A 20526-nucleotide genomic window follows, 5' to 3' on the forward strand; every position below is an offset into this window, starting at 1 on the left:
TTAAGTATAAATAATGATTTGCTAAGACAAAAAAAAAAAAAAACCTGGGAGAGTGAGATGGCTGAATATGGTTTGATAGGTATTTTAGGACATCTCCTGCCCCTCCATGCCTAACTAAACTGTGTTAGGCATTAGCAGCAGTCCTTTAAAAATGGAAATATTACAGGAGCAAGAAAAGATAGGAAGTTTCCCTACATCTTTTTCCATTGAATTGTTTCATAAAAGACCTGTTTGTATATACATTTGAACAGGCTGCTTGCTTCTCAGAGGTTGAAAGCATTCTCTAATCAGGCAGAAATCTGACTGAGATTAAAAGCTTGCCTGACTCTGTAGGCCTGGCAGAGTTCAGCTTGTCAAACAGTTAAAGAAAACATTTCAGAGATAAAATCACGACCTCTGCGTGCACTGAAAATCAGAGATGTTGGCTTAATTGAAAGACATTTCAATCCTCTTGCATTTGAGAGGCTTTAAATATTTAAAATATCTTCCAATTACTTCATCTTCTTTGTCTACATTGTGGATTCCCAGCTGCTGGGCTCCACATGGGGCTCTTTATCTCAAATTGAGAGTCAAGGCTTCTGATTTCAGCTTTGATAAGTAGCTGTCACTACAGCTTATGCTGTATGTAAAGCAAGTCTGCCCATGGCCTTTTTGATAGAGAAAACAAGAGGCAAGCCTGCTCTGGACACTAGCAAACATGTCTACTAAATTCCCTGTATGTCCTGTGCTGAAAAGCTACTGAGGGTTGAGTTGAACCCATAAAAACAAGATCCCATTTCTGTCACCAAGCCAGTCTCTTGATTTTTCTATTTTGTGATTGGGTTCTGTGTCTGCATGGCAAGAGGAGTTCAGTATTCCTTCTCCACAGGAATAAAAATTTTTCTTAATTTGCCCATGGACAAGTGCCCAGGGTAAATCTGATGGTAGAGCAGTGTGGGTGGAAGGGACTGAAAGAAGAAAACTGAATGCAAGGAAGAATAAGAGTATATGGGGAAATCCTATATCTTCTCTCTGCCTGACAAATCTGTTAAGCAGGCAATCATTGAGGTGGTGGCATGATCCTAGATGGCCCCCAAGGATGCAAAATTGGTCCATCAGGATACAGAACAGAAGGTTATTTACCTTTGATGAACATCAGGAAGAAATTCCCCCACTGGGAGCTTACCTGACCACTGCAGGATTTCTTGGGTTTTCCTCAGAAACAGCAGGTTCAGTTCTCCCAAAAAGCCACCTCAAGATCCTGGGTCTGAGTTGTGCTCTCAGTTCCTGACAGGACATCTTTACATACAGAAGATGAACTTGTAGAGTCTCCTGAAGTTGTGCCCAACACACATTCTCAGAAAGGTCCAAACTTCACCAGTCCAGCCAGAGCTTTTGCCTGACCTTCCTTCTCTGGAGCAAACACAAGCAATGTGCTGCTTTCTTCAGGCTAGGTGGAGGAGTGGGCTGATCTTGGTGCACTGCACACCTCAGGCTGACAAGGGTAAGAGGAAAGAGCAGAATTTTCTCTTGGAAGAGCCCAGAGAGAATCACTTTGCTTGGCTGCTCCTGCTGCTATCAGTGTGCACTGTGAATACCACCAGCTGCTACTCCCACTGTATCCAACAGCTAGAGCTACAAATGTTATTATTGGCCATAAAATTATCCAGCCCATTTTTCAATGTGCCTGCAGTGTTTGACTCCCTGACCTGCCGTGGTAATGAATTCCATAGGCTGACTTCACACCACATGAAGAAGTACCTCCTGTAATTTTTTTTTAAATGCACTGGCCATTAACTTTGTCCATTGACCCCTTTATTCTCTTATAATGTGAGAGAGCAGTTTTAACTATGACCTTCATAATTTAAATACATTAGTTAAATGTCTTCTATCTCTTGCTGGCTCTACTAGATATTTGGTATTTTAGTCAAAGAGTTTTCAAGAAAGGAAAATCGACAGAGACAGGAGCAGCTCTGCCTATTGTTACATGCAATACACAAATAATGCTAGGAGCCTTGGCTTTTCCCTGGGATTTTTGGACCCATGCAAGGACCAAACAGTCAGAGGAGATAGGAAGCTGAAATTTAAGAAGGATTTTGACTCTGCTACATCTGACAGCACAGTTTCTGCTAGCCAGGAGAGAGCACAAGCCCAGTGCTCTCACTCCCTCCCTGGCTCCTGGGCAGGAGTGTGACATGACTCTTCATCACTGCAGGGAGCAGTGATCCTGGTGAATAAGTATGTCACACTTTCCACAGCAGGACAGGAAACCCACCAACTCTGAATATTGTTGCAGTGACACCTGTCAACATCAACTCCTCCTGGTGAATTCCTCAGCTAAACCATCTGGATGGAAAGCCACCAGCCAGGGATGGTAGTCATGGGATTGCTTGGACTGACACCTGAAGTAATTCTGCTCTGTTAATTGTGATTTTAAAACACATCCATAGGCCTGACAGTTGGTATCTGTCTCCAGTGGTCCCCAATCAAACTTGGTCAGCGCAAATTCAAAGGAGATCCTGTGTTTGAGGAGCCCAAGGATGGCAGAAGCTTGGGTCCCTCTGAGGAGTGATGCAGGTTTTATCTGAGATGTCAGAGCTGGCAGCTGGCACTGTGTGTTAGCAGAAGCTGCTGTTGGCTTGTCTGCCTAGACACAGCTTGCTTACATGAGATGGTGCTGGGGCTTGGGATCCTGTAAATTGGCTTTGACAAGCCACAGAGGTGACAAGAGGCAGCCAAAAAAGACAGGTTTTGACTTCCTTCCCATTAGTGCAAGCAATCCTGGGCTGGATGTGTTATGGTTTCTAGAGTAGCATCATTATCCTGTCCTCATAGCTCACTGCCTCCTCTGTTCTCAGTCTGTTGTGGCTGGCCTGTTTCAGAGGTACTGTACTGAATAAAAAGGGATTTACTGGGATGGAGCTTTGTGGAAGAGTAGTCCATCTCAGTCTGCTATGTCTGTAACCTTCCTGACACAACTGATCTGCCCCCACCACTTACAGAGAAAGAGTTTATATACGTTTTCATTGCCCCTTTCCCTCTCCCCCCAACCTTCTGGTTGCTTCTGACATGAACATGGCCCTTTGTGCTTGGAGAGAAGTGAACAGAGGCAAAATGCAAGGAAGAGAAGGAAAGATAAAGAATGGACATGAGTATAGAGGAGAGGAAAGATAGCACCACCAGTGGATCCTGCAAAGGGACTTGATTATTGCAATTTCAATGTCCATTGTTTGAAGTGATGGTTACTGTCTTGATCCATTGGGGGTGGGGGAAGCCCACGAAACACAAAGTTCAGTGGGTTAATATATGCTCAGGTTCCCATAGGAACACCCAGGTACCTCCCCTGGGGAGTTCAATTTTACACTGGCTAATGTAACACTGTGGATCATGCACAGTCCTCTTGTGGAAGGCCCCAGAAATTAGTCTAGAGGCTCTTTGGGGCTCTTTGATGGTTTATGACACCTTCTAAGATATGACCCCTGTTTGGCCCCTGTGTAGCTGAGCCAGCTGTGCCTTACCAGAGGGAAGTGGCACTACAGAAGACATCACCCTCCCCCTCTGCAGGACCTGCTTCTTATCAGCTTTTTCCCTTATATGGCCAGAAAACATCTTGTTTAAGACATCAGTCACAGGTTATCAGGGACACAATCAATTGCAAGGCTCAACTGGTTTATCTAAACAAGGATCAGTTTGTTGTGGTCATCCTCTGGTGGTGGGAGTGCACACCCTGTCTTATGCAGATCAGAGGTATTGACACCACACACCAACAACTCTGCCCCTCCCCTTCATTTGGGGGGTGCAAACCTGGTCTCAGCAAAGAACCGACTGCTTTTGCAAATGGGCAATTTTTTTGGTCATTAGCCATTAACATTTCAGTCTCTTCCACCACACATAAAGCTTTGTTTTTTCAGCCATGATCTCCCTTTCTCCCATTCTTTCCCTCTCATTCAAGGCTGAATCACACCCACATAGGTTCTAAATATTGCCTGTTTTGCCTGCTGTCTGTTCACCTCTCTGCTCCATTCTCCCCTCACGAGAAGGTCTTGATAGGAAGAGCATACAGAAAAGGCTCTTGTGCCATTGCATGACCAAGGAGCCTGCAAGAACACCTCAGCTTCCTCTGGGCTATTCCCATCAGATGGGACCATAACTTTTAGCTGTTCTCCCTTCTCCAAAGGTATGCATGGCTCAGGGGCCTACAGATCTCTGTCTACTCTGGGAGAATGATGTACCAGAGGGATTACAAACAGTGCACAACATCTCCTGCATTGCATCTTTCACTTTGCCCTGTATGCAGTGCTTCTTCACATGGTTTTTGTGTCATTCCCCAGGAACTTGTCAAAACCATGAGATGATCTCCATGAGGGGGGGTTTGGGATTGTCTGGCTGTTCCTTGTACTCCAGTCCAACATGCAGTCTCATATATCAATATGTCATTGACAGAAGTTTAATAAAGTCCTTCCCAAGGTCCCAGAGAGCCCAGAGGAGAAGAAAGAGGGGATTTTTCTGTCTCTCTTGTCACTGCACTCAATACTACAGATAAAAATTTTGTGCAAGTAGTTCATCTCAGTAGTCTGAGAACCTCAGAGGGCAGGATAAATGCCCCCCAAACACATCTTGACCTCAAGACTATAAGATTAGAAATGTAGTTGTGGCAATTGGCAAGACTGTCTGCTTCAGAATTGCTCTCTTTAAGTTTCCTCATTTTCCAAAGTAAAATTTACTGGATTAAATGTCTTTACAATTGATTCATAAGAGGATTTTGTGGTTTGTTTGCTTTTCATAACAGAGTATCTCCAAGATTTTGAACAAGGAATTGTGGCTGTTAAATAATCTTCCTATTTTCCTTAAGAAAAGAGGCTTTCAGCTTACTAAGGTTCAATTCTGTAAAGCAATATGTCCCTTTATAACTTTGTTTGTGAGGACAGTCTCAATAAAGTCTCATTACTTGTGGCCTCAGAGTTTCCAGGATTGGGCCATTAAAGGTGTGTGTTGCTAATTAGTACTAGCATCCAATAATGGCTTTGTACTTTAATCCAAAGCTTTGTTAGGACCTACAACAAAATGAAACTTCAATTATATGAAAGCCATGCATAACTAATGAAGAGGACGTTTTTCTTTCTTATGTAAATATCACTCAGTCTGGAGGGACTACTTGCAATATTGTCTGTTGATTAATTCATCAGGATTAAATCTAAGAAGGGACTTTTGGATTTATACTGCTCTCACCCACCCAGGCACACTTCAGAGGACCAAGTCATGCATGTAATGGCTACTCAATTAATTAGTATGTTTTGAAAGCAAAAAATTCCCCTTGCATCCACCAGTGACAAAATGTACTGCTTGTGATCAGCAGCCATCAACTCCTGCAAAAATTAAGCCTCAGGTTTTTATTTAGTAACACTTCGAATATTTGCCAGGAAAAGAGCTCCAGTGCATTTATTGTCTTCACGTGTGGTACCACTGCACCCGTGTGCTGGCACTGTGCCCTTGTTGAGGAGATTTTTGGAGACAAATAATATAACCAAGTGAAATTTATTTTTCAAAATAAATTAAAACTCTACCAACTATAGATTTAGGATATCAAATGGATTCATCAACTACATAACTGATTTAAGAATTCTGAAAGTTTTAGAGGGGTAACCCAAAATGAGGCAGTGACAGCCCCTGAGAAAGAAGTCATAGCCTTGTGGAGAGACAGGAATGCTGAGGGGTGCCAAGGCCACCTGTGACAGATGCCATCCCATCCCCACAGGCTGCCTCTGATTGGCACAGAGGGGTCAGAAGAGCAGCCTCATGCTGAACTGTGCCCTCCTGATGACCAAAGCCATGGTAGTTCTGTGTCACTATTCCTGAAGCAGGCTGCAGAATCATGGATGCTGCGAATGGGTTAAAACAGGGAAAACATCAAAAGAATCTAAGCCAGAGTGCCAGTAGGTTTCACAAGGAGAACCAGCTGAGGAAATAAACAAAAGCAATTAAGAAAAGCAAATTGACATATTTGGGTTGGATTCACAGAAGAGCAGGGAGGGATATAACTTTGTGTTTGGAGACTTTGTGCAACAGCTTGTCTGTTCCCCATTTGTTTAAAAGCAGAACAGCAGAGGTGTCATCTGTTGGTCAACATTCAGGGAAAAGAGCTACAGGGAAACGAGTCTTAAGCACTGAGGGTTGTCTCTGCAAACACAATGTTTATTTTGCATTTATGCTATGCTTCAGGGCTCCTGCTTATTTCTGTACGGTCCAGGAAGGATTTGCTGTGTGCATCTGGCTTTCTCCTTTCCTCTGTGGATAACCTGGTCTCCATTTTCCCACTTCCCTAAGACAACTGAGAATTAGCCAGAGTTAGCCAGGGTAAGATGTAGAGCACTGTACTGATTCTACTCAGAGATGAATTCTTCACTGTCCCATCAGTTGGTCTTGCTCAGGGTTAAGTCATCTGAATTGTTTGGGGACCAGACAGGACTTGTCCCCTAGATTGGACTGTATTCCCCTATAGTTGCTGTTTCTTGAGCCCACCCATTTTTTTCTCCACATGGAAATCACACGACTTTGGGTTTCTTCTATTTCAAGCCATGAAAATAAAGGAACTGTCTCAGATTGTCATCTGAGACTCCCTAGGCCTTTATAGCTATGACAGGTGCAGCCTCAAAGCTGAATGAAAAGTACAGTGGAGTGAGCAACTCAGCCTCAGCCTCTCCAGAACCACTGCAATCTTCTATCACTGTCACTAGGACACACTGTCTTCACAGAATGAATCCAAGTTGTTTGTAAAGGTCATTTCCTTCCTCACCTCTGGATAGAAAGATTATATTGAGATGAATGTGAAAGATACTGAACAGTCACTCCCCCAGCTCTCATCAAATTACTTAAATCTCATTAATTTACACTGCTAATTCAGCAAGTTCAAAGAAAAGAAGATTCCAGGAAGTATCACATTATGTCATTAAAATATTTAAGTGATATTAGTTTCTCAGCTGATAAAGTTGGGATTGAATTTCCATGCAAAGTACGATTTTGTTCCCTTCCTCTATGCACTATCTGCATTTTACTGAGCTAGTCTCACCTTGGTCTTTTGTATAGTAGATGATAAAGGGCAGCTGAATCCCAAAATATTCCTTAACATCTTCTTTACAGAGAGGTGGCTAAGCTGCCTGGAAGAGGCAGGCCACAGAAACTGAAAGTCTTCCTAGGAATTAATTATTATAGTGTACATAATATGAGGGGAAAAGTTGCATCTTTTGTACTCATGTTTTTCAAGAATTTCCCAAGGAAGTCTTAATGCTGAGAGTTCTCTTTCTAAGCTGCATGCTTAAAATAAATGCTCAAACTGGTTTATATCAACCCATTTTATCCGTTTTAAGACAGCTGTGATGAAAATAAAGAAAAAGGGATGGTATTGCTGGAATGGGATCAACAGCAGCCAGTGTGTGAGGAGAGTTACATTTTGTCCAAATAGTGTTTTTGTTGAGTGGACCAGCACACAACACAAAAGGATGCAAAAGTGTATGCATGGGACTTTCCAAGCAGCACCTCATCCCATCTTTGCAGCACTTTATAGGGCCTGATCTAAATGATGAGTGATGAGCAGTCTGGCTGGGTACCATGAGATCAGACATGTTGTGGATTTGAATGCTTGATTCCAGTATGACTCTCTAATGATTATGTATATGATGCTGGGACAGATAGGGACACAAAATCCTGTTTTCATCCAGTTCAGCCAGAAATTAATTGCATCCTTCCCTGAGCAGGAAAACTTGTCATGCTTGCAGTGGTTTATAGCATGTTAGCCATTCCTTAATCAAATCTGCGAGAATGAAGCTGAATTTCTCCAGGCAATTCCCTGTGATGTGCTCTGTCCTCCAGAAGTTTGCATATTTTCATAATCCAGGAGGTTCTGAATGTCTTTGATATTCCCCAGATGGGATGGTAGTTTGCCTCTGAAGTCAGTTTGGGACTCTCACAATCCCTGATGAGATGAGCTATAATTACCCTTGTGAAAAATAAGTTTACACTTCAGCAGTCATAGGTTAAGAACATCTCAGCCTTCAGAGGAAGCTGAACTGGTTTCCTCATCACAGGGCAGCAGGTGGGAGTGGGGAGAAGAAGTGGAGAGCACAAAGGAAAGGGTAGGACATAGCAGGGCACTATTCAAAGAACTTCCATAGTATGCCCAACAGTGAAAGAAAAAAGAAAAAAGAGAAGAGAAAACGAGAGGAGAGGAGAGGAGAGGAGAGGAGAGGAGAGGAGAGGAGAGGAGAGGAGAGGAGAGGAGAGGAGAGGAGAGGAGAGGAGAGGAGAGGACAGGACAAAAAAAAATAAGAATTTTTTCAGACAATCTCTAGGAAGAACCTGTCTTCCTGCAAATTGCAACAAAAGAGATTTATAGATGAGCCATTGTACTGTCTATGAAATTCTGAGACTTTGAAGAGGAGCAATCTGGCAAGATGAGAGTAGATGAGGAAAAAATTGTGGGATATCACAGATAAGGGAGAAACCTGGGAAATTGAGCTGTTGGATGTGTCAGTGCTTGAGAAGCACTGGAAAAATATTTTCCATGAATAGGAAAAGAGGCAGTGAAAAGGATTTGAGATTACATGATATAGACAACAAAAAGTGTTACTTCATATAGTCATTATTGAGCAAGGTTTGAGAAAGAGCAGCTTTAAAGCAGAAAAGTTTCTGCTTGGCTTTAAGTTTTGAACACCTCCCTTCCCAAACAAGTCCTGCATTTCAGCAAAGCAGGAAAGTAAAATAAATCTGTTGGAACAATCTGCTTGAGAAAGTATTACTGCTCTATTTAGTCAGTTCCAAGGCAGATGAAGATGAAAAACAGAGAGTAAAACCATTATTTTCCACAGAAAAGAGAAATCATTATCACCATATGTGACAGGAAGGATTCATTAACCAGCAAGCATATTGCAGGAAATGATGAAGAAGCAGACATCATAGGGCCCTGGTCAAGCCCTTCATATTGCTTTTCTTTTCAATGAGTCTAAAGATAATTCAATTATCTTGTTATTCTATTTTAGTCAAATCGTGCTATAATTTCTTTCAAGGAAACATTATTTTACTAAGACAGTCTGAACACAACTGCAGAATCACAGAATTGTTTAGGCTGGAAGTGACCTCTGAGATCACCTTTGACTGACCACCACCTTGTCAACTAAACCACAGTACTGAGTGCCACATCCAGTCATTCCTTGAACACCTCCTGGGATGGTGACTCCACCACCTCCCTGGGCAGTCCATTCCAATGTTTAACAACTCCTTCCTTGAAGGAATTCTTGCTGATGTGCAATCTGAGCCTCCCCTGGCACAGCCTGAGGCTGTGTCCTCCCATCCTGTTTCTGGTTGCCTGGGAGAAGACACCGACTGCAACCTCCTTTCAGGGAGTTGCAGAGAAGGATAAGGTCCCCCCACAGTATCAAAGGCTTTGCTGAAGTCCAGGTGGACACATCCACAGCCTTTCCCTCACCCTCTAGATGGGTCATTTGGTCACAAAGGGTCAGGCTGGTGAGGCAGGACGTGCCTTTCCTAAATCCCTGCTGGCTGGCCCTGATCCCTGGCTGTCCTGTGTGTGCCATGGGATCGCACTCAGCATGATTGGTTCTATTACTTTAACTAAAGCAAAGAAACCAAACGAAGGCAGCTATATTGGAGCAGCAATAGAAAAGGAAAGAAACAGGTCTCGCTGAAAGGACTAGCTCATTGCTCTCACAGAAAACCCTGGGCCTTTTTTTTCACAAGAATCCCCTGTAGAAACTACAGCCAACACCCAGCAGGGTCACAGTTGAAGTCAAAGCCTGCCTCAAGCCTGACTGAATCAAATTCCAAGTCTGAGGATGAGTCAGGGTCACTGGATAAGAAAGATATTAGAAAACCTTGAGGGTTTTTTGATAAAAAAGTTTTTGTGAATTTCTGATGAAATGTAGGCCTGGCTGTAGCCACCTATTTTTTTTTTGTAACAACAGGCTCCCAGGGCGCCCAGTGCTTCTTTATTCAGCCTGAGAGGGTTAGTGAATGCAGGATTTTTATGATCTGTGCACCCAAGCTCATTTGAAGTTCAAAGAAGCTAACCAAAACATTCCCACTGTTCTGAATGTTGCCCCACCCCAATTACACCTTTCTCTCCTGCTAAAAGAAAAACATAAACAAACAAAGAAAAAAAAATGCATTTTGTTCTGAAAGGAGCCAAAGTTTGTCATGATATCAGAATTTCTTGCACAAGAATAATTTTAATTTTCAGCCAATATTGCTCTTTCTGCTCTTTTCTCTTTTCCACCAGCCCTTTTCCAAGGCACCATGTTTAATACTTTACCAAAGGGCTGGTCTGCCTAGTCCTCATGTCATGAATGTTAGTAATATCTTAAAAGAAAATTACCAGCTCAGTCTGAGCCATCTGCTCCACTATAAGTGTGTTCTGATGCATCCTATCAGACTTGCACTTCCAGGTCTCTGGTCATATGTTCCTCCAAAAGCCTTCAATGCCATTTTGGTCATACTTTAGTGTCTATGGCTCTCAAGGGTGTTCTCCCTCCTTCTTTTTAAAATCAAATATGTCTTCAATTATTCTCCAGGTCAAGTTGGGAAATTTGTTGAAGATCTTTGCTTCTCAGTTGGCAATTTCATAAGACAGATGTTGAGGACTTGCAGAGTTTATAAGCTCACCCTTCACCTTCAGTTGGTATTCAACAAACTCCCAAAGTTGAGCTCTTTTCTCCAAGAGGGGCATTTCATTTCTGTCAATACACTGCCATTTGAAATCTCTGCTTTAGTTTCACTATCATCATAAAAACATGAGACAAAACACCATTTTTGTTTTGTAAACCTACATTTACACCCTATCTGTGTTCAATATTACTCCATTGTTCTTTTGTTTCAAAGGGACAAACCTTTGAGTACCAGCATCAATTTATCATCAAAATCTAGTGTATCTCAATTCTTGGCAATCCTTCTTTTACCCCTATACATCCTGATGTTACAGCTGTGTCCTTTTCATCAGTTTTCTTTTCTTCTTGGTCTCTGTTCTCATTCCTACTATGTCCCAAACGGTTGGTGACATGAATTCCTGCTCCCAAACTTTGACCTCCTTGGGCATATTCTTCCTTTTAAATTAAACCAGATTAGCCCATGATTTTATGTTTCAGGGTTATTTATTTTTTTGTGATCAAGATCTACTTTCCTTTTTTTATTTTTTTAGCATATTCACTCCCTTCACATACAGCAATGAAATGCCTCCACTTCTCATCCTTTCATTGTGGACTTGACAAAGGAATCGATGAGCTGTCACATCCAGGATTATTTGTGTGCTTCCACTGCTGGTAGCAGTTGTTCTCCAGACTATTGCAAATCACTTCAGATGATTTGTAGATATTATCCTGACTTTACACGCAGCCCTAATGGCACATCTGACTCGTGTTTTGCAGAACAGTCAGTCACAGAATCTTGTAAAACTGAGACAGATAATATATTTAAATGAGATTAAAAAAAAATAATTAAAACAGATAAACCAGTTAAACCAATTGAAGCTCTGCCAACATCTAACACTATAATTCTAAAGGTAAGAACACAGTGCTTATTTACAGTCTCATGGTATCTCTTGGTATGTAAAGCAGGAAGTAATTGAGCAACAAAAACTTATGAAAGGACACATTACTAATTTTCCACTCAATTCTATCCAAGTAATTAACAATTTTTCCCTACTATTCTCTTTCTCTTAACATCCAATATGAAGTAATATTTGTCCTTTAATTTTTATATTCACTTAAATATAAATTTGAATTTCTTTTAAATTTAAAATCATTTTGGGTTTTGGTTTTCCATTTAAATTAGAAACGTCATAAGGACACTTGTTCTTTTTTTCTCTAAAAAGCCACACAATTTAGTAAATATTTTTAACTGTTTTGTACTGTGTAATATTTACAGGAAAGGGAAGTTGATTACTCCAGAATTCTACAGAAATTTTCTTTTAAAATTCTGAATTTAATACACTGCTGTGAACAAAAGTTTTGTTTATTTTCAGCAGAAGAACAATCTTCTTCAATTTCCCAGATCACATTATTGTACTCCCAGATTGTATTATTGTTTGCCAGAATGTCCATGATAAAAAAACAGCTGGGAAAGATGGACACTGTGGTGTTTCAACATGAGTATTCCTGTACCATCAGAAACAACCTCAGTGTATGTAGTAAATCATAATGACAGTGTGGCATCTTTGCACATCTTGGAATATGTGCTTCAGTGCTGTTATTTTTGGCAAAAGACAGTTGATGGTGGAACAGCATTCAAGCCTGCTTTGCTGAGAACCACCTAAAGAAATACAGGGTCTCACTTCTCCTCATAATTCTTTCCCAGAGAGATGAATGTTCACTGAAGAGGGACTTCACACCCACATTGTCCATCCTGAGATGATCACACCTGGGGTAGATTCATCCACCTGAAAGGTTCTGTTAATTTTAGAGCAGTGTAAAATTTCTATTTAAAAAGGGAAGTTTTTTCTTTGCATTTTTGTCTGGTTTTGCTACACAAACAAACAAACAATAATAATTAAAATCTCCAACATTAAAACCATTAACATAATTAAATTAGAGCTCTGTTATGGAATCATAGAATGTTAAAGTTTGGAATGGACCTTCAAGATCATCTAGTTCCAACCCTTCTGCCATGGGCAAGGACCTCTTTTACTACACCAGTTCAAAGCCCCATCCAACTTTGAACACTTCCAGGGATGGGGCATCCACAACCTCCCAGGGCAACCGGTGACAACCTGTTTTAGTACCTCACCACCCTCACAACAAAGAAAATAATTTCTTCCTAATATCTAACCTCAATTTCCCCTCTGTTAGTTTGTGCCCATTGCTCCCTGTTCTATCACTACAGTTCCTGATGAAGAATCTCTCCCTGGCATCCCCATAGTCCCCCTGCTGTTAATAAGCTAAGCACATTTTGATGCTATGTTAGATGTATTACAGCTGTCTTCATAATCTTATTAATTTTTGCCAGCATGACCTTGCAAATGTAACTGAAATTGAAATAGGGCCCCACTAACTTCGAAAGTTTTCCTTGCCACACACAGGCAAGGAAACTCAGACTTTTTTTTTTTTTTTTTAAAGCTGATATTTCTTGTCATTATTACAAAAGCAAACACCAGATTCAACATAAGAGAAGTCTTAAACAACAGCCTCATTTTTGATGGGGCTTTAGAATGTAAAGAAACTCAACATGTGTTTTTACAGAACATGGGTTTGCCCAGGAACAGCGTTGAGAAGTTGGACAAGCTTTTTAGCTAAACATTACATGTGGATCCTGCATCATGCCAATCACTGCCACATAATGTATTTCTCTACCAGGCAAACACTGCCTTAGCTTGGCTAAGAATCTACACATTTCTGTAGCTTCAAACCTCAGCTTCAATGCTTCACTGGTCAGCTGGGACAAAATGCCCTCACAGCCTTACAGGTCCTGTAAAACACCCATAATAGTACATGGCAAGCCCCAAAAGGGGCTGGAGATATGGACTGCACCTTCTGAGTTAGCCATGTGGCCAAGGACACTGCAGGGAAGGAATGAGGAAGGTTAAGTACTTACTTCCATGGCATCTTAGAAAGATCTAAATCCTTAGTAAAAGAGTTAAAGCTACTTAGTGGATGAAATTACCTCCTGGAATATTTGAAGACTTGTTTAACAGACATTTTATAGCAAACCTTTATGGTTTCCAAACCTTTTATGTTTTCCATAATGTAATGCAGAGAGTCAAGTAATGAGGCCTCCCTTCTCTATTTCTCTTTTCTTTTTTTAAACACTTTCATTGATTTACTGTAGAAATGTGTAGGCCTAAAAATTAAAAAAAGCTCAAAGGAAAAATTTATGCTTGCTACTGACAAATTTAAAAGTTAAAATGATACACACTTCCCCAGATAAACTGAAGTATCATAAAACATTTTTTCCCAGTTAAAACAAATTTCCAGAGTATAAAAATATGATTTCTGGTTGGGTTTCAAGTTAATCCTGTCTAGCTTCAGGGCTCAGTGTATAGGCTATGACAGTTCTGCATGTTTAGGACAGCATAATTAGAAGTGCAATAAATCTAAATGATAATATTATTTTAAGCCAGTTATGTTCTACAGAAATTCTGTGGTGGTGTCAGTGAATCAGTACTTTAACACTACCTGAAAGGAATGCTCTTTTATCTATTGCTGCCATTATTTTGTCTATCATGCCCTTACTTAAGGGCAAAGCAATAAGCCTCCTCAAGCACTTGGGAAGATGCAGGGGTGGGAAAGGGGCTATGGACCCCTCAGGGTTCCAGATGGCCATCTAGGAACAAGTCAAACAAGGAATGAAGGCATCAGGGACAAAGCTCCAGCAGGATGCACAGAGGTGCCCAGCTGCCCCATGGGCTTCATGGCTTTTCTTGCTCACTACTGTGGCTGACTGGAAGGGCTGGATGTGCATCTTCAAACACTAGTTCTATCCCAAATTTTTATATGTGCCATTTTACAACATGGACATGGGCAAAAAAAGTTTTTAAAATATGCCAAAATTTGGGAGTGTTCCTGAAATAAGGGGATGGGCAAATTGCTCATGAGTAAGTAGGGTTTTTGTCCCAAATGGCAACCATCTAGATGCAAACAGCATGAAGACCCATGGCCTCTTGACTGTATAGTTTAGTATATTCTAATATTCCAAATTCTGCGATTCTAATGTTGATGGAACTTTAATTGGTTTACCTAGCTTTACCAGTCTATAAAATAAATATCTTTTGAATACATATTACTTGTCTCAGTTTTAGAAACCTCCATGACATTGTGCAGGACTTCCCATGTACATGGATCAGACACAGCTTTTTTTGCTAGCTTTGTCCACTTCTCTGTCTCTCTCATCCTCTTATAAATGAGGTTTGAAGTATGTTTGAAGGAATTAATGAGCAATGTAACCAGAGCTCACCTGTCACTGTGTAAAGAAATGACTGGAAAAATAAACCCTGTCTCTGTGCTTTCAGACAATATAGTATGGTATTAATTCTGTCATTTTACCAGCTATTATTAAACTCTGTCCCCAGAAAGACCTAATAAAGTCTTTCTCTGCTACTGCTGCCTTTCATTTTGTTCAATGATAGAAATGTGGCTTCCCCTCAATTGGTTGTTAAATCTTACACAGATTTTGCTGGTCCCATTAATTCAGCACTAAACTGAATTCTCTCCCCTTCCTGTTGATCAGAAGATTTCTGTTCAGTGTTCTGCAGTGATGAGGGAAGAGAAATAGCTGCAGGATATCTGAGGCAGTGAGCTAATTCCCAGCTCATTCGGGAAAGGCAAACAGATAAAGTTTGCACTCTCTTTGAAATACTGGTCCCAAATTTACCCTGTTAAATATTCAGATTGTCTCAACAAGGGTCGTTATAGGTAAACCACTGAAATATTTTTTACTATGTTGTAATGTCTTCAGTGTTGTTAATAGTCTACAAAAATATTCTAGTAAACACACAGACTCTATAAAGTGATAATTACCTATTAAATTTTTAACACTGTTTAGTACTTCAAAAATATTATCTAGATAATCCATTTATCTGAGTAATATTAGAAAGGTGGAATAAATGGGTTTGGATAGTGCACTGATTTCTGAACATGGATTCTTCAGATAGTGAGGAAACATCTGGTCTGGATAATTTTTAAAAAGATATGTCTTCTATATTGCCCTAGCTCATACTAGCTGCTGCTAACAGGAGAGCTGCCCCTGCCTTGTCTGCAAAGAGAACAAACAAAAAAAATAATATCCAACAAATAATAAAAATTGGCCCATACATGGTTCTCTGAAGCATCAGGCATCTGCTGTTCCACAGAGATGGCATTTTGTTCATTACCTGAATGAAGAAGCAGATGAGAATTATGGTTGGTAGGGATGCTGAACTCATTGTATATGTCTGCATATCTCCATGTGTTAAACTCTCAATTCTATCTATCTATCTCTCTATCTATCTATCTCTCTATCTATCTATCTCTCTATCTATCTATCTATCTATCTTTGACTGATCCCTTACATATGAGTATTTCTTTGAGGCTGCCTCTGGAAACCATGGGCTTTGAGACTTTGCTTTATATTTGATGAGTAATATTTCCACTTCATTTTACCAGATGAGCTGACCTTGTCTACAGAACAGCACACCAAAAGAGCACTGAGCTTCATTTTTCATGCCTTGATGGAACAGAAATCATCACAATAAACACCCTCTTTGAACAGGACACATCCTGGTAGATAATTTAGTCAGGTATTTGCAAAGTCTAATCCAGAGAGATGGAGTGGAACAGAACACCAATTTGAGCTCTTACTGCTGCTTTTATTTCATTTCAAGTACCTACTTAATAATGATACATAAATTGCAACTGGCCTTCAAAGTGGAGAAATGTTGACTTAGCAACAGAAAAAATTCAGGGAATTAAATAGATAGTTCTAACAGAATTTGTGGTGTTTATCTGCCACTTTATGCTTGTAAAAAAATGCCAGACAAGGGTAGCTTTCACCTCAGCAAAGTCCAGCTGTCTAGAGATTAAGCATTTAATGTAAGTCTGGGTGACATATTAAAGAAACAGTTTACAATAACTTGCTCTCACCAATGGTGAGAATCTGCATGTTTTCTGCAGTCCTTTCAAAGTGAGAGCATTTTCCTCTCAGTAAACATCTACTTCTAGATAGAATCATAGAATATCTCAAGTTGGAAGGACCCATAAGGATCATCAAGCCCAACTCCCTGCCCCTAGTAGAAACTAAATCACATGACTAAGAGCATCATCCAAACACTCCTTGAACTTTGACAGGCTTGGTACCACAACACCTTCCTGGGGCAGCCTGCTCAGTGACTGGCCACCCCCCCAGTGAAGACTGAATTTTATGTATATAGCCAGTATTACCCCATCCTGAGTGGAGAATCCAGCACTTGGTCTCGTTATATTTCTTGCAGTGGTGATTGTCCAGCTCTGTAGTCTATCTAGAGCTCTATGCCCTCCAGGGAGTCCACAGCTCCTCCTAGTTTAGTATCAGCAGCAACTTTATTCAATGTGCATTCTATTCCTGCATCCAGATCATTTCTAGAACCAGTATAAATTATGAAAACATTGTCCAATTTGCCAGTGACTGTTTTGGCATCAAGAAACAAAGCATTATATACCAGTAGCACAAGCCAGCAACACATGAGCATTTTTGATGTGAATACAAACACATGCTCACTAGAACTGCATATGAAATTTTTTATTCCTTTTGAAAAAGAGTTTAGGTCCTAAGTTGAGGTCTACGAGAGCAGGCACCAGGAATTAGCTTTGGGCAATAAAGAGGTACCACCACAACTCCTGGTTTGCTGCTGAATTCTTTTTATAGCATTACTCTAAACTGTATTACTTCAGTAGACCATGAATTACAAATGCCACAATGCAAGTAGTCCAAAGACTGAGGAAGAACATCTGTTCTCCAGCATGTAACTAGAGCTCCTAGAGCTGCAGTCTGGAAAAAACGCTAATATTGGATTGCAGAGGGCTTTCTTCCTCTGAACACTGCCCAACACACAGCACTGAAGTATAAATTTGTGCTGACATTAAGGAGCATTTGTGGAAACTAGCCTACATAAGGTCCTTGTATTCCTCTGGAGCTAGTGTCTCAAACATTTTGCAGCAGGATTACATCCCAAGATACTGTGTTACTGCAGTTAGGATTGTTTGGGAGAGGGAGGCAGATAGTGAAAGGACATAAATCATGGCATTTCAAATTTTTTGCATGATTTAATTGTCTCTCAAAAGACACCTTTTTTTATGTATTGGAGATTTCCGTTCTTCTTCAGCTCCACTATCAAACAAGCAGTGTCAGAAAACACTAAAAACTTTGTCAAAAGTTCTGATTTTTAAGTGCCTTCACATGATAATTTTTCTGTCAAGGTATCAATCTGATATACATGTGCCGTCCTGGCTATTTTTAAGTTTGCTTTATAAAGAAAACTTATACTGTCCTTTTCTATTATTTTTTCTATTCTTAATGTCCTTAAGCTGAAATAATTAGATTGGATATTAAGAAGACATTCTTTACTGTGAGGGTGGTAAGGCACTAGAACAGGCTGCCCAGAGTTGTTGGCGCCTTGTCCCTGGAAGGGGTCAAGTCTAGGTTGGATGGGGCTCTTGTAATTTGTAGTTCAAGTTTACTCTTCCTTCATATATGTGGAGAGAATGTTTCCCTCAGCTGATACACACAAAATGTCTTTTAGCTTTCTTCAAGGAGGGCAATCCATTCCAGCTCTTAACACTTCTGGGTGCTCTCTGAACTGCAGGACATTTGTCTATATCCCTGAAGCATTTAGATATTCAAGAGTGTTCACTGTAGTCTTGCTGGATTAAATGGCAAAACAATACACCTACAGTTTAGACACCTGTGATTTACTGCAGTTAAACTTCTCATTTGTTAGGATTATAATCACTCGAACAGCCCATCAAAAAAATTACTTGCTGCTACTGAAAATCCCAGAACAATGCTAGTCAGGCAGTCCAGCAAACAAATCTATATATCTGGATTTTTTTTCTATCTATAATGCAAACAAAAACTTTGGCTACTCAGCAGTTGTGGACAAAAGTTTCTGTATGCCTGCACATGTAAGAAACAGAAATAAAAGGAGTACAGTGTGGATGCTGGTAAGAATGAAGACAGGAGTGTTTCCCTCTATCAAGCAGCAGGTAGCAGTAATGGTGCAGTGAAGGACTGCAAAACCCAGGTGAGATTTCCAGTTGGGTACCATAGGGGCCTAATTTTGCTCAGAGGGGGCTCAGTTTCAGGAATGGTAACACTCTCAAGACCCTGAGTGTCTCCTGGACACCCACTTGCTGAGTCCAAATCCCTCTGTTGTCTCCCTCCAGTCCTCTCAGACTCCTGACAGATCCACCACATCAACTTTTAGAGCAAGTACATGGTGCTCTCGGATTAAGACCAGCACTCTGTGTATATATATGTAGGAAATTATAGTCCCTGACCCAGAAACTTTACCATTTGCTCAGATAAAACAAGACATGGGCAAGAGGCTGGCTCTGTCAGGAAGGATAGAGACATGACATTAATCACCTGGTAACAACTACCTCCTGTTCAGGAACAGCAGCCCACCCACCACTGCAGCGGAGTTTTTGACTGCTTTGAAACCCACTCCTTCCTCTGTCAGCACTCTGTGATGTGAATTGGAGGGAATCTGGGCAATCAAACCTGTCAGTGAACTCACCTGTCAGTTCTTCAGCTGGCAAGTGAGTGATCGATCAGCTCAAGGGAAAGGCCCATTCTTCAGCAAATAAGTGAGATTTCTGTACATCCAGAGACAGCCCAGGACTCTAGTTCCTCTTCTGTTTTCTCACTTCTCCCTTCCCTTGAGTTGTTGTTATCTGTACATCAGCTTTTATGTGTTTGCCTCTTTTAGAAATGTTTGCTTTTTTTTTAACATAAACTTTCTTCAAAATATTTTCTTTCCTGCTTGGTTTTTTCCCGTTCTGCAGTTTCTCATACTGGCCTGATTTTCTGCTCAATTCCAACACCACCCTCTTTTGCTGGGAAATTTCAGCTTTTCTTCCGTGCCATACAGCTAGGCCTGAAGGGAAGGACAGAATTCCACAACTTCAGGGCTGAGAAAGAACTGAGGAATGTTCTTTTGGGGCACTTGCCATCAAGCAGGTGGGTGTACAGAGATTAGGCTTACTGAGTTGATATTATGCCTCTTCTCCCATGCTTGATTAATCTTCCTGAGGGGCCAAGGCAACTGATAATTGGAATTTGCCAACCCTTTTGCTATTACCTTGGAGATGCCATTCCTGTGCATGCACACACATATACACATCTGAGATGGAAAACCAAAGCACTAAGATGATAAACAATATGTTTGTGGTCCTAGAAACGGCCCAGGAGCTGAATGCAGGCTGAATGTGTGTTATACTCCTTATCCCAAAGATGGATAAGGAACATGCTGGGTTTTACTGCCATCCTGTGGAGATGTCCTGTCCTCTCGCCCTGAAATTTCCCCTACTATTAAAATAGGTTGGTCTGCAGCTCAGACTGCATGCAGCCAGAAAGAAGGCAGGCTGAGGTACCCAAATAGCTTCATCAGAGCTGGATATTGTCCCTGCCCCCACCATTCCAGAAATGGAATGTAGTGGAACATTGTAGAATGGCATGGAATGTCATGGAATCAAATAGGATTGAATAAAATGAATGGAATGGAATGGAATGGAATAGAATAGAATGGAATGGAATGAATTTGAGTAAAAAAAAATTGAATGGGACAGAATGGAATTACATATTAGTGGAATGGCATGGAACTGAATGGAATTGAATGGAACAAAATTTCACACAATGGAATGGAATGGAATTAAATTACATGGAATGAAATGGCCCACGATGGAATGTTAGGAAATTAAATTAAATTAAATGGAATGGAGTGGATAGATTTGAATGGAACATCTTAAAATGGAATGGCATGGCATGGCATGGCATGGCATGGCATGGCATGGCATGGCATGGCATGGCATGGCATAGCAA

Source organism: Lichenostomus cassidix, chromosome 4 (assembly GCF_008360975.1).
Source record: "Lichenostomus cassidix isolate B80296 chromosome 4, HeHo_3.0, whole genome shotgun sequence".
NCBI classification, from domain to species: Eukaryota; Metazoa; Chordata; class Aves; order Passeriformes; family Meliphagidae; genus Lichenostomus; species Lichenostomus cassidix.